General features: G+C 64.5%; 1 protein-coding gene across 2 annotated transcripts in view; it reads right to left on the bottom strand.

Moving 5' to 3' along the window:
• Positions 1–24,272, bottom strand: part of LOC117654551 (zinc finger and SCAN domain-containing protein 10) — a 154,844-nt gene that overhangs the window by 22,853 nt on the left and 107,719 nt on the right. The gene's annotated exons all lie outside the window — the stretch shown is intronic.

Here is a 24,272-nt window from a genome sequence, read left to right as displayed (position 1 = left end):
CAACTTGACGCTTCAATCGATTTGTGCTCCGGGTTGACAAGGAGGGAGGGGGCCGGAGTGTGAGGCGGGCCCCTTCCACGCACCCCGCCGCGGCGCCACGGCCTCCACGCAGGCCTCCACGCAGGCCAGCACGCAGGCCACCTCGCCACGCAGCGCCACGCAGCGCGCGGCCAGACCGAGTGGAGTGGGGCGCTGGCCTGGCCGCCCTGGGCGCCCTGGGCCCCAGCAAGGGCCTCGCGAAACAATAAAGCCACGAAGGGCGTGCGGGGCAGGAAGGGCGCTCATCAATATGCGTGGGAGACGCGACGCATTTCGGCTGGGAATTGCAAATTGAAAAGCGGAGCCGGCGGTGCAGTTGCAGGTGCACTGCGGGCCGCCTTCGAACAGTGTGCTCTCTCTCGCGCTCGAGCGGCGTCCCGTGAGGGTGCGAGGGAGACACCGAGACGAAAGCGCTGATCTGCTCCGGTGGGACGCACCGGCCGAGGGGCATAGCCCGGCTCATCTGCATTTTGTGAGAACGCACCCCGGCGCAGTCTAGAGCCGCCTGTCGTGATTGGAGGAGGCCAAGGAAACGGAAGAGAGCGCGGGAATGTCATTCCCTCGACTTACTGGAGTTACAGGGCGCCCCGCTAACGCATTCAATTGTCCGAGGCTCCGACGCTCTGTCTCTCTCGCACCGCTGCGGGCCGGCCCGCGAGTGCGAGAGAGACAGAGCGACTGCGGCGGCCCGAGGCGTGCCGGAGGACGTGGGGAGCGGCACGACGACGCACGACACGCAGGCAATCCAGCGGCGTCGCCGTCGGTCCAAATAATAAGAAAGGATGACTGCGCCCCGCCGTCCGTGTCTGTCTGTCTGTCCGTCCGCTCGTCGTGCGTTATTGTCCGACCTAACCGTCGATGCGGCGCTGCGGCGGCCGGGGGGCGGATAAGGAGGCGACCGGCCGACGCGTTTGGCGCCAATTCCGATTTCTCACCTGCGAGGCAAGGCGCGAGGCGAGGTGCCGGCCGCCGCCCCGCCGGTCACGATCTCGGAATTTCGCAATTCATGCGTGCGCTGTGCGCGCTGTGCGCGCTGTGCGCCCGCCCGGACGGCCCGGACGGCCCGGGATGAAGGCATCCGAGGCGTGCCACGGCATATTCCTCCCTCACGACTCCGGTAATAAAATAAGAGCATTATTGGAGGCGAGGAACAGGAATGCACACGCACCGCCGGCCTGCCCGCCTTCCCGGCCCCGCAGCTCAAGAGCATCATTAGTGCCCGCGGGGCGCGCGGGGCCATTGTTGCGCCATTGGTGTGCCCGTCCGGGACGGTCCGGGACGTCCAGCACTCGTCCAGGACGGCGACGAGGCGGGGGTGGCCGCGGCGCGCCCTGCCTGGCCCTGCCTGGCCCTGCCTGGCCCTGCCAGCAGAGCCGCCGCGCACGACGTAGTTTTCAAACTCGCACCCGCGAATCTAATTGGAGCGGGCCGAGCTACTCTGCGCTTTGGATCAAAAAAGTTGTGTCCCATTTCACGGCCTGCCAATCAAGGGCGCCAACCTCATCATCGACGCGCCCAGCAGCCCCGCCGCGCGCCTCGACTAACGAGACTAAAGCACTGGGCTGGCTGCGCTGGCTGCGCTGGCTCCCCGTTTGCACCTTTGAATTTATCTCATTACCACCTGACGTAATCTGCGGCACACACCTTTTAATTAGAGCATATTGGAGGAGGGCAAATACGAGGCGGTGCGAACGGGGTGAGGGCGACAAGTAGCGGATCCTACTTCCCGGGGCACTCATTTCTATCTCTCTCACACACATACTAAACTCACCACGCGGAAAAAAAAGGAGTTACGACCAGCAGGATCGAGGAGGCACGCGGAGTGTGGCGAGAGGCGGCGGCGCGCGGGGGCGACCTGAACACTCGTTCCTGGAAGAGCGCGGGAATATAAGAAACGGATGAATAAGAAAGGAAATAATAACGACCGGAGGAAAGCGAGAAAAAAGTGCAGCGGCTGAGTGTGCACTAATTATCAGCGTAGCGGTAGCAGTGGCGGCGGTGGCAGTGTTGGCAGTGGCCCGCGGTTTGCACCCCGGGCAATTAGGGCCCCAGCAGCCTGATTCCGAGAGTCGTTTTCGTCGTTCTGTCTCTCTCGCACCTGCAAGGGCCCCCCTTTAAGGGCGAGAGAGACAGGGCGACGAAAACGACTCTTGGAATCAGTGTAGAGGGGCTGCAGCCGGGGCGCGCGGATCGCGGATTTACAGGTGGGTCGGCAGCACGGCCGGCACGCGCGGCGCCACCGAGGCACGGCATACCGGAGTGGAGTCCGGTGGCCTGGTCGGCAGCCTGGTCGGCACCCTGGTCGGCAGCCTGGCCGGGGACAAGCGGGGCCGCGTCAAACATTCAGGGCCCGACACCGCAGCCCCGTCATCATGCACGCCCCGCCCCGCCCCGCCCCGCCCCGCCATTGGCCCAGGCACCAAACCGCAGTCTAGAAGCGCCGCTGATCGCGCCCTCACCCCGCCCCGCCCCGCCCCACCGCGGCCACGCTGAAGCCACGCAAGTCCGCGGCAGGTTCCCAGCGCTGCGCCGGTCTTGCGGTTCGGTGCCTTCGGTCCCTGCAGTCCCTTGCCGGTGACGGCGGACTGCGCTGCATAATATGCGCTTTGGCCGTCGCGCGCCAAACGCGAGAACGCGAGGCGAGGATCGATGGGTCATGCGGCTCGGCCTGCCTGCCTGGCAGCCTGCTTCGCCAGCCCCGCCGTGCCTCGCCCCGTGGGCTTTGCCTGGCTTTGCCGGCGTTGCGTGACGGCGAGGCGATACGACGGCTGCACCGCAAGGCAGTGCGAGTCACAGGCCTCGGCCGGCCTCGGCCCGCGGATGCATGCGCGTGGACGGACAGACGGACGGAGGGGCGCACGAACCAAACGCGAAGCGGCGAGGGGGTTCCCCCGGGTTCCCGTCCAGGCCGCGCAGTGCCGCCGTGCGTTGGGGGCCCCGATCTGACAGCCTGGCGGCCTAGCAGACTTTTGGCAGTCTTTTGGCAGGACCTTGGCGGCGCCTCGGCGCGCGTGATTTGACGTAGTGGCGCGCCATGGCGGGGCACGGCGGCACGACCAGGCACGACACGGTGGCAACACGCTCTGCACGCTTTGCTGCATGGCCCCGGCCGAGGCCCCGGCACGGCGCGGCGTTGTTCTCGAAATGCTCCAGTGCTCGGCCCCAACTGACACGCCCTCAGCGAGCACGAGCCGCAATGAGCCGTGGCGGGTACACTGGGTACACTCCCACGATGACCCCCGCAGCCCCGCCTCTCTCGCACTCACGGGCCGTCCCGCCGGGGTGCAAGAGGGACGCTCGGAATCAGCCTGCAGCAGGCAGTGCCCCCCGCGAGGCAGGACCATAACCATCACCACCGCGCGGGTTTGAGCGCGGCCGCGCGGCCGCCGTGTTCGGCCGGCAGTAAATCGTCAAGCCGAGCGGACGGGGACGGACGGGACGCAGGACGCACGCGTGACACATGTTGCTGGTAATCTGGGCGGCTGGGGTGACAGCGCCGACAGCGAGCGGAATACAAGGCTCAGGACGCAGCGACGCAACGCAAAGCGACGCGACGCAAAGCGACGCAACGCAAAGCGACGCAACGCAAAGCGACGCTCGCGGTGTAGCGCCGTGCTCGCGCAGCGTGGGCGGAGACCGAGGCGCTGAGGATGTCGCCCCTGAACGCCAAGGCAAGGCAGGCCGTGGTGGTGCGCAAACGCGCCGCCACGCACACACACACACACATTGATGAAGTGTACATTGGTAATTTGCATACCGTCTGTCCCGCCCGCACCGGCCCGGGCGGCTGCTGACCCCCGCCCCCACCCAGACCAGACAGGGGTGGCGGTTTGTCCATAGCCTGCCGGGCCGTCGGGGCGTGGCGGGGCGTGGCGGGGCGTGGCGGCGCCCAGACAATGATTATCGCAGCCCTGCGTGCTGGAGTGGCCCTGCGCCCTGCGTGACCCTCGCGCTGGACTCATTGGGGCAGGTTATGGCCCCACACGCCCTGGCCTCGGCCCTCGGCCCCCTCGGCCCCTCGACCGGCAAGACAGCTTGAAAGGCGAGGTGCGCGACGCCAGCCTTGCGCGCTGCCCAGGCTGCCCCGACTCACCGCTGCCACTGGAAAGTTCGCCGCGCCCGAGGCCAAGCGAGGTACCCTTTACGCAGAGGTCTGAAGTGGTGGCCGTCATGCTCCGGGGCGCCCTCCAGGAGGGCCTGCCGGCCCTGCCCCGCCGGCCCTGCCCCGCCGGCCCCCGCTCGCCCCGCAGCCGCGGTCCTTGAGGCAGGTCGCGCCCTATTGTTGGGGGAGACGCGCCCAAGGAAGGGCCCCGCCCGCGCCCTGCCCGCCCTGCTACCCAGAAGGGCACGGGGGGACGGTCGGGGGCGGCTGCCGTCGCAGTGAAGGGGGGACTAGGCTGATCGGGGGCAAGTCTGGCGGCGAGGGGCGGGCGGGGGCCGGGGGACCGAGACGGGCAGTAGACAGGGGGTGCGGCGCTGCACTGGCCCAGCGAGCCGGGCCGAGCCGGGCCGAGCCAGGCCGAGACGAAGCGCCGGCACGCCACGCCGGGCCGCCGCGCCACGCCGGGCCGCTACCGAGTATTGATCCGGTCTCATGTACAGTACCTGCACTCACTGGGCCGCCCCGCGCCGCCCCGCGTAGGCCACCCGCACAGCGCCGCTACACGCACATCCTGTGTACCGCGTACACTGCGCGGCGCGGCCGCCACTGTACTGCACGCCGGCCTTGGCGGCGAGGAGCAGGAGCAAGAAGAAATGCAAATGCACCGGCCGGGCGGAGTCCAGAGGCCGGCCTGGCTGGGCGTCGCTGGGCCATGATAAGTGTCGACAGGTCAAACCCCCAGCACTGCTTTTCCTTCCTGGCGGCAGGGCGGTACGGGGCGGTACGGCGTACGGCGGCCAGTCCCGTCCTCTCGTTGCCGGTATAAAGAAGTCCCGGCACGAACTTTTGCAACGACCTGTCCCGCCCGCTTATTAACAGCAAGCTTCCTCCGCGCCTCGCCTCGCCAGCCTCGGCCGGCAGCGCTTCCCGGCGGCGCAGCGCTTGCAGGCGTTGCCTCCAGCGGCGGCCTGCATCGGGCAGCCCTAGCGCAGCCCTAGCGCAGCCCTAGCGCAGCCCTAGCGCAGCCCTTGCACCTTGCAGCGCGGCTGGCCGTCTGGAGAATTATAACCCCAACGCTATTTCCATACAGGCTGTGTCCGGGCCGTTGCGTCGTCGCTCTGCCTCCCTCGCACTCGTGGGGCGCGCCGCCGGGGTGCGAGGGAGACCGAGCGACGAACCCCAGTCCAGCCCGTCCGGCACACGCGCGGAGACTACAAAGCACGCCTCCCCTTTCTTTCAGCCAGCCAGCTGCAAAGCTCTATGCGCCTTCCGCGAGGCCTTATCCAAGTCGAGGGGTTTCAATTTGACCCCGGGCGGTGAATGATGCCTACAGACCTCTTTATGACCCCTGCGATCAAACGGCGGCAATGAGAACGACTCGATAAAGCGGTAGGCTAGTGTCGCATGGCGTGGCGAAAAAAAACGAGACAAAACACAAAATTTAGGCCTGAAATATGCACGGCGACACATGCAGCATGGGGCACTCGGTGTGGCAGGTGGTGATAAAAAGAGGGGCACGCCAGCGCCGCCAGCCGTCACACTAACTAGAGAGATAGCGCACGGAGCTCCACCAGTGGAGTGACACCGCGAGGCCCGCGGAGTCGCAGTGCAAAGGCCTGTAGGCGTAGGCCTCCACAGGCACGGCGTCAGCCCCTGGCGTGGCGGCCACCCTCGGGCCCGGCCCGCGGCGCGGCCTCGGCTAACCCGCTCCCCGCCGCGCCACGCGCCACCCCGCTGGTGTCTCCACCGCCGCGGCCACGCCGAGGGCCACGCCCCCCCCTCGTTCCCCTTCCCCAGGATGCACCGCGACGCGCCCCCTACCGGGGTGCAGCACACCTTGACCTCAATACCGACACTAGCACCCCACTCCGCGGCGGCGGCGCCCACACGCTTCATGTAGTATGCTTATGGCGCCACACATGACGCCCCTCTCCGTCTCGCTTGCGCACCGCTCGCGGCGACGCGGCCGGAGGAGGAGGAGAAGCAGCGAAAGAGGAGAAAGAGAGAAAGGGATGGAGGCACGCGAGGGCTGAGCTGGTATTTTCAGACGGCTAAAGGTGTTCAAAGTGCTGAACTCGGAATGATTCCGACGCAGGAAAGAGAAAGGAAAAATAAATTTCACTTTTCCTGACAGCACAAACGCTTTTACAACTCATATGAGCAGCGAAACGCAGATCGCAAACTACCACGAAAAAAGGAGACATTGAAAGTTGGACTCGAACTCGTCACCTCCGTGTTGACGACGACGCTCGCAAGCCACTCGGCTACCACGGACGTCTCTCCCGCCGGTGCAATTAGCACGGAGCACCAGCGGGCCTGGCGCGGCGACGTCGTTTGCTACGACGATGGACGTGGAAGGTGCGCGGGGCCGGCGGTGTCACCTCATTATCCTGCAGCGAGGCGCGGCGCCCCGCCCCGCCAGCGCACCCTTATTCGCGCCACCTCGTTTGGGGAGCTCATGATCGGCCGAGCGCCAGATTGCGTGCAACCGCCGCGCCGCGCTCGCCGCTGATCCCTTATTTTTATCCCCTTTTGTTTCTCGTTCGGTCTGCCTGCCCGGTCGCGACGGCTCTGCGCGCGGGCTGCACGGGGCGGGGAAAAGCCGCGATAGAACAGGTGGAGGGAGGAGGTGGCACCCCGCGCAGCCCCGCGTCCTTCGTCGCCGCCGCTGCGCTGCGCACCCCGTCGCACCCCGTGCCCTATTTGGCTGGATTCTGCCCACTCACCCGGACCCTCGCGCCGTTCACCCACGCGCCACCGACCGCGCTACCCCGGCACGCCGGGCCACCAGGCCCACTCCTAACCTACTTTCGTTATTTCGCCCTGTGTCCCGGCACGGCTGCAGCGCCGCGGGGCGTGGCGTGGCGCGGGGTTGGCGGGGCGGGTGCGGTCGGTAGTTGCGAAGGGCCGCAAAGGGCTGCGGGTGCGAAAGGGTCCAAAAGGGTACCGGCGGGAAGGCGGGGTGGGGCACAGCACCGCGCTGCCGAGGCAGTGCCGACGCTGCCTGCGTCGCGGCGGCCAACGGGGCCGTAATATCCACGGTTCATCGACGTGGCGGCGCGCGGCGCGGCGGCGTGGCGGCGGCCAACGAGGCCAATGGGGTGCTCCGCTCCTGCAAGGGCTGCGCGGGGCTGCGCCGGGCTGCCCCAATAAGGGACGACCTAAAAACGGCACGCCCTGAAAAGGGCCGCGACAAGGGCTCCCCGGGGAGGCGCGGCCCGGCCTGCCGGCCCTGCGCGGTCGCCACCCCCGTGACAGGCTCGAAACGTAATCAGCGACATGTCAAAACACGCGTCCCCCTGGAAATGGAGTCGCGCCAAAGGGAGGCTCCAGAAAAAGTGTGCCGCGCCGAAGACGCCGGCAGTGGCCGAGACGACCTTCGCACCGGCTTGCACCAGCCGACACGACACCCTGGGCCCGCTTACACTGTGATGCTGTTCCACTGTTACACTGTGCAGCGCGGGCCAAGGATTCCCATTCCGGCAGTTTGAACCGCGTCGCCGCGCCGCCCCGAATACGGCACGGCGGCGGGGCCCTGGCGGGGCCCTGGCGGGGCGGGGGGTGGAGTGGACGCGGCGGACGGATCGGGGGCGCAGCGGAACGCAGCGGAACGGAAAGGGGAAGGGAGGGGGCACTCCGGGGCTACATTGAGGATCTGGCCGGGACGCCCAGAAAAAGAGGAGGGGCGACGGGACGTGATATTGGGGCTGAAAAGGGGGTGAGGGGCAGTCCGGAGAAATAAGAGAAGAAGAGAGAAGGAGGGAAGGAGAGAGAAGAGCGGCAACGAGCTGCAGGCCGAGGGGGGCCGGGGGTCCCTGCGGGGGCCCACGGTGAAAGGGGAAGGGGGAACCAGGACAGGAGGCCCTGCTGGGTCTCGGCGCGACAGAATGCAGTGTGCAGCACGGAGTGAAGCCTCTCAGGGTGTCTAGGGTGGGACGAGCACCGCCAAGCCCTTTCGCCTTGTCCTGGTCTACGCTTCAAGCGCGCACTTCTTCGAAACCCCCGAAGGGACCCGAGGCCGACCCGAGGCTCGACGGAGCACGATGGGGGAGGGGTGGAAAGTCAAAACCTGGGTCCTCAATATTCCACGCAGTTTCATTCTCTTCTCGGCAGGATGTGGAAAGGAGAGTCAAAACCCAGACCCTCCATATTCTACGAGCATTTTATTCTGTCTTCCCCCTTTTCGAATATTAGACCCTCGCGGTGCAACAGAGGAACTCAATATGCAGACGGTGGAAATACCAGGTCACTTGGTCATCCGTTATGAATATATGCCCGTGCTTATTGATGTGACGGGGAAGCCCAGCGGGTCGCCGTCGAAGGGGTGGTAGAGGACGGGAAAACGGTGTCGCTGAGGTCACGACGACTCGGTGACAAGCCATGTGACGAGCAGACAGGCTGCCCCAGTGACGCACGCGGTGGAGAACTGTTCCAGATGCAGGGCAGACAGCAAAAACTACCCCTGCTCGCCTCAAAAAGACTGTCGGGCCTGTTACGCTCGCGCGGGCTCTTTAGCCGCAGCCCTGAGGCCACACCGCGCCGTGCCACACCGCGCCACGCCATTCCAAAGGGCACTCGGCTGTCAGGGGGTGTCGTCGTGTCCATTAGCTCCTGACTGGCTGCGGCCCCGTGCCCCGGCAGTGCCCCGGCAGTGCCCCGGCAGTGCCCCGCTCGGCACACTGTGCCCTGCGCCGGCCGCCCCCGCCCCGACGCTGCGACGCGCTGCGACGCCCCCACCGCGTCGTCCCCGAATGCGGTGTCCACCCGGATGGCCAGGCCGCCGCCGCCCCCACTCGGAACAAAAGCAAGTCGAGAGGGCCGGGGGCGGCCGGGGGCGGAAGTGCAGTGTGGCCCCCAGCATGCGATTAGCACTGCAAGGGCGTTCCAGCGTGCCCGGCCTCCTGCACACGCACGCGTGTCGCGACACGTGTTCCCTGCGCCGTGCCATGAAATGGTAATGGGCCGCTCTAATCATCTCCCTGCTGTCTGCCTTCAATCAATACCCGCTCGCGCAGCCAGAGAGAAAGAAAAAAGCGCGGCGAAAACAAATATGAAAAGAAAAGCGCGCCCCGCGTGGCCCCGCGTGGCGCTGGTATTTGCCGTGAACCCGCGGCGCGGCGTAGTTGGGTGCGGTTCGAGAACCCGCCGTGCGGAACCCGGAATACGAATGCCGCGCACTGGGGAATTTGGCGTTGCCGTTACGTGCCTGCCCTGAGCTTGCTGGAGCTTGCTGGAGCTGCGCAGGGTGGTGCGTGCCGCAGACAATCCCACTGGACAAGCTGGCACCAAACTTGCTCAAAACGTCGCATCCCCTCTCCTCCTCCCCGCATTGCCTCGGAGTGCCTCGAATGCCTCTCGCCATGTCGCCCTACCCACAGTGCACCGCGGCGTCCCACGGGGGCGTCTGCCCCGATGCTCTGCCCCCGCACCGCCCCCGCACCGCCCCCCGCCGCCCCCGCCGCCGTAGTGCAGTGCTCGCAGGATTGCAGGCCTGCCTGCCCCTCCGCCCACTCCACCCTCACCCCGCTCACAAAGTGCAAACTCGGCGAAGCAGCAAGAGCCAGGGAGTCTTCCAGCAGGGCGGGGTAGGGCAGGGCGGGGCACGGCCTGGCCGACGCGGCCCGGCCGGGCGAGGTCGGTGCAAGGGATGAGGACTCGGCTCGCCCTTTTCCGATCGCAGCCCCCTTCTCCCTTCCGCGGCCTTCCGCCCCTGCACTCACCCCCCGACCCGGCCGTGTTTATAGGCCATCGCGAGGGCGGCAGTATTCGCCGTCACTCCGTCGTCAGGTCAGGGCGCATTTATTCAAAGTATGCTGCGTACCCGCCCGGGTATTCACATTATCATTCAAGTAGTTTCAAGTCTTCTACAGTCACCACGGTTATTCTCTGGTACTCAGAGGTATTCACACATCCTTGACATTTTTTCAACGGTAGGAGTTACCGCCAATTCCATGCCACTTTTCCACCAACTTTGCAAGACTAGTGTTCCCAAACTATTGATGCATTTTCGAATTCTGTGTGTGCGGAAAGAACGAGTTCCTCGTCGGCCACCTCGCTGGTCTCTCGAGTTGCACTGTGTGACTGAGACTTACCGTTCTGTTTTTGCACGTCTCTCTCTCTCTCTTCCTTTCTCTTCGAGACGTGACGGCAAAAAGGACGCTTACGCGCGCTGTTTTTTGCCGTTTAGCAGAGAGAGAGAGAGAGAGAGAGAGAGAGAGAGAGAGAGAGAGAGAGAGAGAGAGAGAGAGAGAGAGAGAGAGGAGGGCCGCGGGGCCACGTGCCCGCGGAGCGTGCCTCGACATAACAATACTGCATCTAGGAGCCCCCACCGCCTCGGCCGCGGCCTTCACCGACTCCAAGGCGGGCCGCGTCTTGTGCGTTCATTACGCCCCCTCCAACGCCGCGCCCCCTCTCTGTCTTTGTCTCTCTCCCCCTTCCCCGATGTCCGCGTCCACCCCGCACGACGAATCGAGTTTACGCTAGTTTCCTTTGCAGGTGGTCCGCGCGAATAACTTCCCCTGACGCCGCTCCGCACGGATGTCCCCGCCATTGTCCCTCCGCCAAGTAATTTACGGTCGATGGAGACTCTCCGCAAGTTCGCAACACTTGCGCACACACACGCACGCACACCTTCCTCTCTTACACACACACACACACACACACACACACACACACACACAGACCAGACAAAGAGAGGGGTGAGTATTGCGAGGAATTCTAGGCCTAACCCGCGTCCCAGGTACCACCCTTTGTGCCGGCGTCCCGGAGAGGCTGCACACGTTTGGCGACAAGGCCGCCAACGTGTTCCGCCAGTCTTCCTTCGGCGCTTCCCCGAAGGCAAACAAGAGCCCCGTCCTGTCCGAGAGCCCCGACGGCCCCGACACTGTCACGGCACGACGACACGCAATTGCTGCGGGCCACGGGGTGTGTCGTCTGTCCGTCTCTCTCGCGCCCTCACGCAGGGCCCGGTGGGTGCGACAGAGCTGGCATCGCCCGGCAGGCGGCGTCGCAACGTGGCGGCGGCCCGGCTGGCACGTGCGCGCCCGCCTCTGGCCGCGCCCCGGCAGCCACTACCCTCCACGACGACTAGGAATTGGCCGCCTCAAATGAATGTGATATCGTGTCCAATTTTTTTTGGCTCGGCCCACACGAAGTAGGACGCTTTAATCACAAGGGCCGAGGGCGCAAGGGCCCACGCGGATGTGGCCGAAGGCAAGCCGAAGGCCCTAATCAGAGCATTGCGTGCGAACCGCCGCGACGCCGCCGCCGCCCGGTGCCACCACGCCCCCCGCAGGGTTGTCGCCCTGCCCAGCCCTGCCCAGCCCTGCCCGCCCCGCTACGCCCTGCTCAGTATGCAGCACTGCACGGTCACGATTGGCCGCAGTAACGCCACGCGACGCACCTTGTGCACCAATCACGTAACGCGCTTCGCGCTGCCCGGGGCCGTCGGCCTGGCTGTCGGAATGGAGGAGGGCGGGCCGGCGGGCCGTCAGACAATGAGATTGAGACGCGAGGGCCGAGTTTGGTCCGCAAGGGGCGGGGGCGGCTGGCGGCCGGGGACCGAGCCCTCCCCGACCCGACCCGAGTCTGTCCGACCGGGCCGCCAAGCTAAGCCGAGTACGCCAAGCCGGTCTGGTACGCCCTGTCCCGTCCGATCGATTTTTGAACGTGCCACCCGCACCCGCCACTCGCCATACCTCGGGGTGCCCCTTCCCCACGCGGCCCTGCGCTGCCTGCCCGGCTGCCTGCCCACCCCGGGGCCAGGCCGCCCCCCCGCCGCGTCCCGCCACCCCCGTCAGCAGACGCGCCGCGGCCCGCCGTCTCGCCGCCCCCTCCCCTCTGCCACGGTCTCCGCTCTCCACTGCACGGCGCCCCGCCCGCCGCGCCGCTCCCCGTACCTCGTTACCCTGCGAGTCCGTCGTCTGGAGCCCCGCCGGCCGCGCGGCCCGCGACGGCCCCGACGTGAGCAAACCGGGCGGCAAACCGGGCGGCAAACCGGGCGGCAGGACGACGGTAAATAGACCGCAGCCTCTCCGCGGCGTGGCGCCCGTCGCCTTTCTTTCCAGGATTCATGTGCCGCGTGTAGCTTTCAGCCTCCTCACCTGAGGCGCGGCGCCATCACAACCTAGCCGTCAACTTCTACAGAAGACTACTATTCCCAATCACGTTACAGTCCCGACACGGTCTTGTGGAGAACCCCTAGCACGTCGCGGAGCACAGCGGGAGCGTTTTGGCGGGCCGAGGCGGCGCGGTAGGAAGGGGATGCACGGTAATGGTTCATTAAGGAATTCTCGGAAGAGGCAGGGGATGCACGGGCATGCAGTGCGCTTCCGCCTGACCCAGTTTCGGCGCCAAGAAGCAAGCCCTGCTCCTTTCTCTCGACTTGGTTCCACGCCAGGCGCCGCCAAGCGCCGCCAGGCCGAGGCCGTAGAACGCACAACGCACCGCCGTCCTCCCCTGGCTTCCCCTCCAGCACTGTTCCAAAGCAACACTGCGAAGCGTTCCGCCTGGAAGCTCGAGCAGAACCTGGTGGACAACACCGCCGATGAGGGCCCGCTCAAACACTGCGTCGTGTAGGACGTGAGTGGGTACACGCGCCCCGGGCTGTAATGCGGAGGGCTCGGCGAGTCGACCCCACCGCCCATCCGACCGCACCACGCCCCGCCCCGCCCCGCCTCCGGATTCCATCAAACTCTCCAGTCCACAATACGCTTCCGCGTCATTATAAGTTTGGAAAGGCGGTTCATCCGGGGCTGCCCGGCCGGGCCCGGCCTGCCTGTGGCCCTGTAGTGTTTGCTCATCAGCCAAGTTTTCAGCCGGCCCACCAAGCCCCTTCACCGCCCTTCCCCGATCGTCCGTAATCTGCCGCCGCTCGTCGGTCCGCGATTGTCTCGCCGGCCGGGCCTGGCCGGGCCGTTGCATCCCCTTATCGGGCGGCCAATCAGAGCTCGCGACGGAACGGCCCGGCCGGCCGGACCAATCAGGGCTGCGCTCGCTGCGCCTCGGCCAGGCCAGCAACGCAGGGCGCCCATTTCCGGCTTTTTCGTCTGCCGGAACCCTGGCGGCGTCTCGGGGGAGAAGACGATGGCGCCGGTCTCGCAGCAAACAAGGAGGATCGTCGGGAAAAAATACTGTTTGGGGCTCGTCTTGGGCAGCTTCTCTTTTAATTATCAGATATCTACAGAAAAGTGTACAAAAGCGGGTGTTGCCAGCAAGGACGCCGTGTCCTTGACGCCGTGCTCCGGTTCGAAAGCGTTGCCGTGGTGTTGGTGGTCGTGTTCATGGGCGTCATTAAGGAGCTCCGCCCACGGCGTGATGCCCCAGCCGCTCCGCCGGCCCAGGCGCGCAGCACGCGTTCCTGGAGGCGTCCCTGGAGGCGTCCCTGGAGGCGTCCCTGGAGGCGTCCCTGGAGGCGTCCCTGGAGGCGTCCCTGGAGGCGTCCCTGGAGGCGTCCCTGAAGCGGCGCTGGCACCGGTGAGGAGACGGCCACTCCAGGGGGATGAGGCATTTGGCACTAATGGCTGCACTGAACAGGGAAGCAACTTTTCGGCCGAAAGTGCGCGGCAGGGGCGGAAGCAGGGCACGGCGCGCCGCGGCGAGGGAGGGGTTGTCCCCGGGGCCTGGTCTCGGCTCGCGGAGCCCTGCTGTGAAGTGAAAGCCGGTCGGTGCGCGCCATTGCACTTTTAGGTTAGCTAGCTACTGCACGGAGGGTATAGATTCTGGGCTGCGGGGGAAGGGGTGGGGGAGACGCAGTGCAGGGTAGGCAGGGCGGGAGCAGGGCTAAAGTGCAAGGGTCCTCCCAGCCCCCGCCCCGCCCCCCGGCCGCACTCGGGGCTGGCTTTTTGTGACGTCAGAGACTCAACGCCGGATGGCAGCTCGAACCAGGGACGGCCCGGCGACGTGCTCGGCCCCGCCCCGGCCTCGCCCCTGTGGATTGCTCGGCAGTTACGCAGTGAAAAAGGGGCAAAGTCGAGTTGGAATTCCCGCCTTTGAACTATTTGTCACTGAATTTCGCCAGGATGGCAGCATCAATCTGTGCACGATCATGAGGTCCAGCTAGAGGCAAGTCTGGCGGGCTTGCCTATCGTCTGACGGGGCGGCAACGTCCATGCTTAACTTGGCGCTCGCGCTCTCATGAGGCTCGAGCCAGCAGCGCCACCCTTATTTAAACAGACTCCCAGCACATTTTCCGACGGTCTAGGCCAGCAGGCGTGCGCAAGTGCCCAGCCAGGCCGCTGCTGCAGCATCAGCTCCGTGGTCCAATTCTGAAAACTGGGTCAGGCCCGACACAGGCACGAACGGCCCCGCCCACATTTTAAAGGCGCGTGCTGGCCGAGCCAAGTGCGGGGCCGGGACGGCGGGAACGCATTCCCCGATGCGTCGTCCTAGGACCGACCCCGCCCCGCGCCGCCACGCCCCGCCCTCGCAGCGCCAGCCCCTCCCTCCCTCCGAATTGGCTCGGCGTAGCTCGGCGGGGTTGGGACGGCGCGGCACGCAGTTCCGTCCCAGTGCCCCGCTGACCCGCTGCCCCCTCCCCGCGCTGCCGCGCTGCCTCGCGGCTCCAGTGGAGCAGTGGGGCCGCGGCGGGGGCGTGGCGGCGCGGCGGGGCGGCGCGGGGAGGGCCCAACCCTACTGTACGCTCGCCCTCCCTTACCCCCTCCCGTGCCAAGGACTTTTGGCGGACTACGCAGAGAAGCCTAACGGAGGGCTGGGATGTTCGCATCGTGCGGGCCTGCCGGGGCCTGCCAGGGCCTGCCGGGGGTTGGAGGCTGCGGGGCCGCCAGGGTGGAAGGCGGGGCGGGGCGAGCGGGAACTGCGTCACAGCCCCAATGGGCTCGAGGCTAGCCAGCTGGAGGTGCCCCTCCCAATTCGACACTGCGCAAAATGGTGCGCCCGGTTCGGCCAACAATTAACTGCTTCATTTATGGAACACTGGCCGCTGGACCCGCTGGAGGTGGCTGAGGTAATGGACGGGACGTGTCGCCGTCGCGGCGCTTGTTCGGCCTGTCGGAGCAAGAACGGCGCGGCAATGGCGCGGCGCAGCACCGCATCAATAGTAAAATGCGAACGGCGTCCGTGTCCCGAAGGCCAGCGCCACACCGCGCCGACTAATGGCGGAACGGCGTCCTCCCGGTGTTCACGTCCCTCCCGCGGCCGCCGCAGCGCGCTGACGGGCAGGACCACGACGGGCCGCCAGCGGCCGCCAGGAAGGAGGCTCACTTGACGCCGTATCCAGGCCGCAATCAACTCGTGCTTCGTTCCGACACATTCGGGGCGGTGGTGGCGGAGGCGGCGGTGGGTAGCGCGGTGGCGGCGGGTCAGCCTGCAACTAGGCCACCATGTACCACACGTGTTGACGGGTCGCGGCGGGCAGGCCAGGGCAGGCCAGGCCGTGGTCGATACACGGCGATGCGTTCGTTAATAAGTCACCGCGTCGCTGCAGCTCGGCTTGCTCGCCACTCTGCTATGCGAGGCGCCACGACGGCGACGGCCTGGCGACAGCCCCGCGACGCACGGCAAGCAGCCGCGAGGCAGCTCCAAGGCAGGCCACCGCCACGTGGGCACATTTTCCAACGCTTCCCCGACCGTTCGACCTTCGCCCTCTCCGACCGCGAGGGCTAGGAAACAAAGTTTGGAGGCGCTCATGGAATTTATATGGCGGAGTTTGCACGCTCTCTCTCTCGCATTCTTCGGGCCGCGCGGGCGGACGCCTCCTGCCACCCCAACCCCTGCCTGCTGAAAGTCAAAAGGCGGCTCATGAAAAGATGGGAAAAAATGTCGACAAGCGCTAAGCGCGTTCGCCAGCATTCAATAAATTAGGGCCGACGGGCGAGGGCCTTCCTACGGCCTGGAACAGCCACCCCGGAGCCGCTCGGAGACGGCCGCTGGTTGGCTGGACGAGCAGCATCCCTCGCCGCCCCTCCCTCCCCAATCTGACACAACCCCTATAAACTATAAGCGCCGCACCGCCTCCCCTCCGCCGTTACGCCAAGGCCCTCCCCACCCCGCCGCCACCCTCCAGGCCCGGCCAGGCCCGGCCAGGCCCAGCCAGGCCCGCAGTCCGGACCAATAAACCTGTGGTTTTCAGAAATGTGGCCTTGATCCGCCCACCCCACCCACCCCTGGCCTCCGGGGTTGGCACGCCGCCCCTGGGCCGGGCTGGCCTGGGCCCTGGCAACGGCAATATCGAGAGGGGAGTGCGGTTAGGCGCGGAGGCTCGTTGCGTGCCTGATGAGGTCGAGTCGGTCTAGTCCTCCACGACGACGGCCGCGTTACCCTAGGCGGCGCTGGGCACACCGTCGTCGCGGTCACGCCTAAGTGATGCGCGGTCAAAGTTTGACACGCGTCCCCTCCGTCCGCTCCCTCTTGCTGTACACCCCGGCGCCACCCCTCCGCGCGGTGAGGGGAGCGAGGCAGCCAATGGGGCGGCTAACAATTCGAGTAATCGGTGCAATCATAACACTATCAGCGCGCGGTGCACTTGTGCATGCACTTGCGGATGATGACAGTCGTCTATCGATATCTCATTACCACGCGGTTTTCACTATCCCGGGTTTTCGGTTCCATCCCGCTTCCCGCCAACACTCGTCGCAGTCAAGCACTGCTGGTCATGAAACGACGAAACTCAACACAATGTAGCATTGGTATTAAGAGTCAACTTGCCAAAGGCTCTTCAATCAGCCAAGGGACCCATTCACATACCACTTTTGTCTCTGGGTCTCTTTCTCTGCGACAGTTCTAAAACGTCTCTCTGCGAGCCTCTGCCCACACTTCGGTCTCTTCTTTCCCTTTCGCAGATATAGGGCACACCTCGCTGCAACAAGAGCCTGGCTGACAGGAGTGGCCCCAGCCCTGCATACATGCAGCCTCGCGAGCAGGCAGAGCAGGTGACAACATCACGGACCGCGTGTTCTCTGCGCTGCAGTGCGCGGCAGTGCGCGGCCCCCGGGGCCAACGGGGGTGGGGAGGCTGGGGGCGGACACGGTCTCGCGCTTCATGAGGTCTCGGAGCGCAAAGAAAGCCAACATCACGCACAAGTCCTCACGACTAAACAACCTGACACCCGGGGAACAAACAGCCCCTCGACACAGAGACGCGAGCTCGAGCACACTGCATGCGCTGGGGGAGGGGTCTCAGGGACACAGGGGTGCGTGGCGGAGCATGCATGCGCGAGGGGAGGCCGGGGCGGCCGGGGAGGCCGGGGGTGAATGGATGTGTGTCACAACACGGAATTAGGTCATGCAAACAGCATTCATTATTCTGGCCATTCGCAGCGGCCAGGCCGAGGGCCAGGCAGGCCGGCAGTGTTTGCGGCGCACTATCTCTGCGGAAGTCCATTTTCAATCTCGTCCAGCATCCCCCGTCGCATCCCCCAGCAGCCTGACTGCAAACGCCGCTTTCGTCGCGCTGTCTCCCTCGCACTCGCGGCGTCCCTGCCACAGCGCGAATCACGCCACTGGCACTTGTCGCCCTGCCCCGTAACAGGCCGCGAACTGCCGCGGTCTTTCACGCGGAAAAAACGCGACAAAAAGGCCACCATGCTACTCAGCACGCTGGCACATTACATGGCTCCACACTCGCAGAGGACTGGCGGCGGCAACGCGCCAAGACGGGCGGCCGGGCAAACAGACATGCATGCACACACAGCACAGTGTACTGCACTTGACTCGCCTTGGTGCGACCTTTGCAACAACAACTAGCCCACTGCGCTGTCCTTGACCTCCAAGTACCCCCGGACCGACCAAACCCGCCGCCGCGCAACGCCGCGCCACGCCGGACACGGCAAGTGCAACCCGACACCTCGGCAACACCAGGCAACACCCTGCACTGCACGGTGCGGTGCCGGCAGGGCCTGGGCCACGGCCTGGGCTCGGCCCGCTACCGCCAGCGCGGCTTGGATCACTGTGCTCCTTCCTCGGCAAAGCGGCCGGCCAAAAGTTTGGCTGTCTGTCCTTGTTTCCAGTCTCTTTGGAAAGCGGGAAAAGGTTTGGTGCCGATGACACTCAGCCAGAAGGCAAGCAGACAGGCAAGCGGCGCAAATCCCATCGGGGAAGACCAGCAGGGCCATGACAGGTAACAGTGCACCATGCGCCTGTGTCGGTTTGAGTCACAAGCAAGCTGTGCCCGGCCGGCGCGTGGCTGCGGGAATACCTGTTTACATCGCGGTGTTACTTCAGCCATTACCTTGAAAAGGGTCCCGAAACCGATACATCATGCGACCACGGACTTCCTTTTTCTGGGACTGACCGTTGGTGGCAAATTGCTATTTTTGGAAGGCTGGAGCACCAAGCGTGATGCTCACTGTGCATGGGCATCGCGCCTGACAGCTCTCAGGCATTCACACGGCACGAGGGCTCATTACTTTTGGGGCCCGACAGTGACCTGGCGGCGCCTGGCGGCGCAAAGCCTGCCGAGCTCTTCGATAAGCCGATGCGGCCCGCGCTACGGCCCGCGCTACTGCCGGGGTGGCACTGGGTAATTATTTGTCATTCCCCCCCCCCCCGGCAGGCCGACTCCGAACGGCCAGTCTCTCTCGCCCGCACTCATGGCCGTCCCTTGGCGGGGCGGGAGACACCGCGACGGAAGCACGATTCGGAAGCAGAGTTCTGGCGGTCGCGCCGCGCTCATCAAACTGCCTGACCTCAATCTCTCTGCACTGCCGGCTCCGAACAGGCCGGCGTGCGTGCGGCGTATGCCTGGCGTTGCCTCGCAGCACAACAGTGCGCCGTGCAAATAGTACGCCGAGCGTGCCAATAAGCGCGGGGGCCTTTACCGATGTGGCAATGGGGCAGCTCGCGCACGGCTCGGCGCACGGGCGTGCCAGCGTGCCGATAGTGCCAGGGGTGCTTAGGTACAGTACTACACGTCCTGGCACCGCGTAGCGCAGCGCCGGCTACATGTGGCGTGAGCGCGCGGACGGCGGCGGGGGGTGAGGAGGAGCAAGATAAAAATGCGAGAGGTCCGCGCGCAGCGAAATTCCGCGGTCCACGGCATGGCTCGCGGCGTCGCGGAAGCGAGCAACGTGACGGGCGATGCGCGGCAGGACCGGCCGGGCGGGGCGGGGCCGCGATGCCGAAAGCAAGCGTGGGTCGCAGGCCCCGGCCGGCCGGCATGCCGTTACCTCCGCCAGCCGCGCCGGCCAGGGACACTGCTCGCTGGAGGCTAGAGGCGGTGCGTACGGAACGCGTTACCTGGGTTACCCTGCAATTAGCGCACTGCCTCGCCGCGTCTCGCCGCGGTCGGCGCAAAAAGTGTGGGAAGCGGCGCCGCGACACGCGTGCGCAACGCACGGCAACGCACGCAGCGCGGGGAAACGAAACGGCAGCGTGAGATTAAATAAAACTTTTCGACGCCCAAAGAAACCTCAATTACTGGCTCGCTGGACCGGCAGCACAGCAGCAGCGCCGACGGCCTGCTTGGCCTGCCCGGCTGCAGCACTGCCCGACGTGCCCTGAATGTGCGCCCCCGGCCCCCGGCTCGCTGTGTGTTTATGCCCGTAATAATACCGACCGTAATCATTTTTCATATTTTCTTTTTCCTATTTCGGCGCGCGAAAAAGAAGTATAGGGACATGCGTTGCACAGTGAAGGGAGCCAGGGGAGCCCGGATTAGGCTGCGGGGCACGCCACACGGCGCGCAGCTCACTCCAATTGCTCGTCCTGGGCCCCCGAACAAACATTTAAAAGCCGTTGGCGACGGCTTGTGTCCCCTTGCTAAAATGTTCACAAGCAATCCAGAGCCATCACAGCAAGCACGGAAAGCTGGACGCGCAAATTGGATCAATCAGTGCCGAACGATCAACTCGGTGTGGCTGGCTGTGGCTGGCTGTGCCGTGCCGCCGGCGTCTCATTTGATGAGCACTGCAATCCCCGTTCGCCGGCCGAGCCGCGCCCCCACGCGCTTTTTTCTTGTCATCAGCGCTTGTCGTTTTAAATATCCCGCCCCCGTCGGCCGGCGTGGCTTCCTCGTTTTTTTACGGCCCTTTCTTCTGGGTCCTAACGCACAAAGGAAATTAGATAAACCGGCGTTGCGCGCCGCCCTCTCTCTCGCTCGCTCGGCTTTTGTTGCCCTCTCTTTCCCTCCGCCAGCTCCGCCCATTGGCGCCTCGAGTCGAAGCGCACTGACACATCTCTGGTGCGGGTCAGCGCGGCGGCCGAGACTGGTCGAGACGCAGCGGGCCGCGTCCGCCGCGACGCCGCGCCGACACGGCAGCCTCGGAAACAGCCCGGGCTTTCTAATCACCGCCAAGCCTGCCGCTCCGCGCAGCCCCGCGCAGCCAGGGCCCCGCCCCGCCCCACGGTACATTGAGTGCACTTTGGCCCTGCGCGAGCACGGCCAAAATTAAAAACGCCAGGCCAGCCGCGCTGCCCGAGTCTTTCTCCGTGAAAATGAGAGGGCGCCGCAGCGCCATTGTCGCGATGGAGCGCCAAAGCCAGAGGGAAGAAAGGGCGAGGTGGCGCTCGTGTCAATACGCGCATAGCGCCGAGATTAACGGCCCCGTTAAATAATCGCTGCCGCTGCCACCGACGACGGATGATCGTGTTAGCGGGACCAGTGGCGCAGCCAGCCTACACCTGCAGTGACGCAGTGTCAAATCGGAAACCAGAAACACTACCAGTAACGTTTCTTGTTGGAGCAATCAGTAATATTTCTTAAATTTATGCAGTTGTCCTGAGTTGTTTTTAGCAGATTATAACCTTCTTTAAAATTTTGAAAATTATCATTGGGTTCCCATTGTCTGATTTGTGTACTGACAGACTTGGGTTCCCTTGTGAACAAACTTCACATGATTGAAAGGTTGCCTAAATTTGTTTCATGAAAACTTGTGATGTTTTCGGATTTCTACAGCGGACCTCTGCCACGCCAACGCCACGGCCCGGGCAAAGCAGCTTATCGCAAACAATTATTGCAATTGGCGCGGGAAATCGATGCTCGCTGCATTCACGTCCACCGAGAGCGTGATGCACGCGGCGCTTGTTGACACAATTTGGCACCCCAAGAAGGCAGCGCTTCTTTTTAATTTTTTATGGAACGTCTGTCCGTCCGTCCGACCGGTGTGGCGTGCGGCCTAGAGGCGATAGACTGCCGCCTTATATTGACGTGCGAAGTTCGCGCGCGCACGCGGCGCACTCGTTGCGTGGAAACGGGGCGCATTAAAACCTGACCATTCTCACGAATATCCCTTCAGATTCAGTGCGATAAGCCCGTATAGCATTTCAGTGTAAGGACGCCTGTGCCTTTTCATTCTTTTTCGGTCGCTCTTATATTGCTCAGCGCTTTTCCTGAGACGCGGCTCCCAGGAGCATAGAGCGCCGCTTTGGAGGCTTTTACCAGCACACAAAACTACTCACGCACACTCTCGCACACGGACAAATAAGGAATCCTTGTAAATGCTCCCGGAGTCTTCATTCTGCAACGGGACAAATGAAGAGACTCTCCTCGCCGTTTACATTCCAACTTTACATTGGCTGAAGGTCTGTTACGGAGGGAACGACAGAAAGAAGGGGGTGGGGAGGAAGAGGGTGACATGGAAGTAGGGAGGAGGAGGGGGTTGCGAACTGCAGCACTGCACTGAGCCGTCAGGGAGACATGACCTTTCATGTTGGGGTTCGTGAGAATCGCGTGAACGCATGCAGCCGGCAGGGCCGAGCCGAGCCCAGGCCGAGCCCAGGCCGAGCCCAGGCCGAGCCGGGCGCGGAGCCCCCACCTCTGTCACTAGGGCAGAGAGAGGCTCGCATGTTGGCGGTCTTCCTGGCGTCGAGGCGCGGCGGCGCGGCGGCCCCGTTTTCGTTTCAAGCAGAATATCGGGGCGCGTCAGGTCTCGCTGGTGTAAAATAGTGATTCGCCGGCGGCGGGATTCGAACCCCGACTCGTTCCCAGGCATTCGTCAATGTGGCCGGGCGGTGCACGCCGCGTACGGTGCCTCTCTGTCGGCTTTGTAGTGCACGGCACAGAGCGGCTCGACGCGACGCCCCGCTCGGTGCCCTTGCCCCGCAGTGCCCCGCACTGCAGTGCACGCCCGGCAATGCCCCGCCAATGCCCCGCCAATGCCCCGCCAATGCCCGCTCCGATAACCTGCCCCTTAGCGAGTCACGACCCAGCAGTGCGTACCGTATAGCGAGCGCGTGCGTGCGTCTGCTGCATTCCTCGTGTGTGTGTGTGTGTGTGTGTGTGTGTGTGAGTGTGTGTTGGCGTCGGTCCGGTGCCAGGCCACGACTCTGCAGAGGCACACAGAATCTGCAAATAAGCGCCTCCAGCCAATCGAAGAGTAATTCCCCCTAGCCCCCGCGCGCTCCCAATTAGACACTAAGTAAGCCCAATAATCCGCGTTGACTCTCGGCGGCGCCAGCGACTCGCTTGCGACGCGGTCCCCGAGAGCTAGCGGCAGCAAATTTGCTTGTTGTGGTGCTGGCGGCGGTGCAGGGGGTGGCAGGGCGGCGGACTGCAAGTGAAAGCGGCCTATTTGCGCGTCCGCCTCCCCCCGCCTATTTGCATCTGACATTGACTCGTCTCCCTGCGGCCGCGGCGGCCTCGGCCTCCAAGCACCAGATGCAACGCCTGCAACTGCAGCGTCCCAACACACGGCGTACAGTAGAAAGCCTTCCCGTTGCAGGCGTTACAGCACAGGTGTATTCTTACTCGGCTTCACCCTGCGACACCTCTTAAACACAACACAGTTAAAACGCTCAGTCAGTCCACTTCTGTTAAATCCAGTGTGAGTATGGGCAAATGGACCTCGTTACCTTCGCAGGAAGTGCTGTCCGGGAAGACAGCTCATGAGCTGTGTTCGGGAATCCTCTTTTTTGACCCGTTGGCGGGTGACTAACGTCGAGCAGGGCATTTCGCTCGGCGTCCTGCCACACCGGAGACGAGCGGCGGCGCGGCGGCCGAAGAACATGCACACGCTCTCAGCGCGCCGGCGGCGCCGCGTGTCACCGGGTCAGGGCGTGGCGGAGCGTAGCGCAGCCAAGCACGCCGCCTTAAAATTGCACGAAGAAAGCAAACATTTACACGTGCGCGCGCAGCGGCAGCGATCACGAGATGGAGAAGCTCCCTGCCAGGCAGGCCCGGTGGGAAGGCCCCGCACCAGCAGGCCCGCGAATACATTGAGTAATCAGGCACGCCGAGAAAAACAAAGTTTCCTCTCAATCTTTTCTTGTTTCTCTGATTTGACGTCCGTGCGTTTACACACTCCGTCTTCTGGCCGGCCGGCCGCCACGCGTTTGTATGGGCCCCTTTCATGTCCCCTCCCCCTTCCCCCTCCTGGCCGCCGCAGCACATGCCCTAGGCACGCCGCCAAACGTCCTACACAGGGTCAGGGGTGCGAGCCGCGAGCGCCGCGAGCGAGACAGAGACAGTCCCCCCTCCTTGACGGATGTTTGCGCGGCCGGCGCTACGCGATGCGTGCGGACACACACACACACACACACACACACACGCGCGCGCGCGCGCGCAGACCGACAGCCGGGCAAACAGACAGTGCAAATCGAGCAGCGCCCAGTGGCGCCACAGCGAAAAAAAGGGGCAAGAGGCTCGCGTCGGTGAAGCCTGACTGGCAATCAGCACACACTCAATGTCAGGTAAAACGGGGGACGAAACGTTGCAGCGCACAGCAAATCCTTACGCGCTTGTTCTACGTAAGTTACGGACTTGTACGTAAGTTACGCAATATTTTGCACATGCGATAGTTTTACCATAATATAACGCATAATACAAAATTTTAAACGCTGTGCCGCTTATTCTCCTAGCAGGTGCACACGAGAAACCATTCAAACCTCAACCCCGGATCAGGGAGTGCATGGCAGTGTGGTGGGCGTGGCGCCCAGGCCGTCCATGACGGCGTCCATGACGGCGGCCTCTGTGCAGGCACTGCAGGCCGGAAAGAGCAGCAAACGGAACGCCGCATCGCATTCAAACTGTTACGGCGTGTTGCGAAAATGCCGCGGTGGTAATGTTGTCGTGAACGAATCACTGCGGGGCTGATGTGAACTCTTTTTCGCTTCGCTCGGGCTTGGTTCAATTGAGGGGGCCGTGCGAGAAATGCCGGCCGGGTGCGTTCGTGCGTGCGCCAAGGCGTGCGCCAACTCATACGGCCAGCCAACTTGCCTCCCCGCGCTCACAAGTTGACACA

Source organism: Thrips palmi, unplaced genomic scaffold (assembly GCF_012932325.1).
Source record: "Thrips palmi isolate BJ-2018 unplaced genomic scaffold, TpBJ-2018v1 HiC_scaffold_10, whole genome shotgun sequence".
In the NCBI taxonomy this organism is placed as follows: Eukaryota; Metazoa; Arthropoda; class Insecta; order Thysanoptera; family Thripidae; genus Thrips; species Thrips palmi.
Note: the sequence above shows the minus strand (reverse complement) of the source record. Positions and strands in the feature narration are given on the sequence as shown.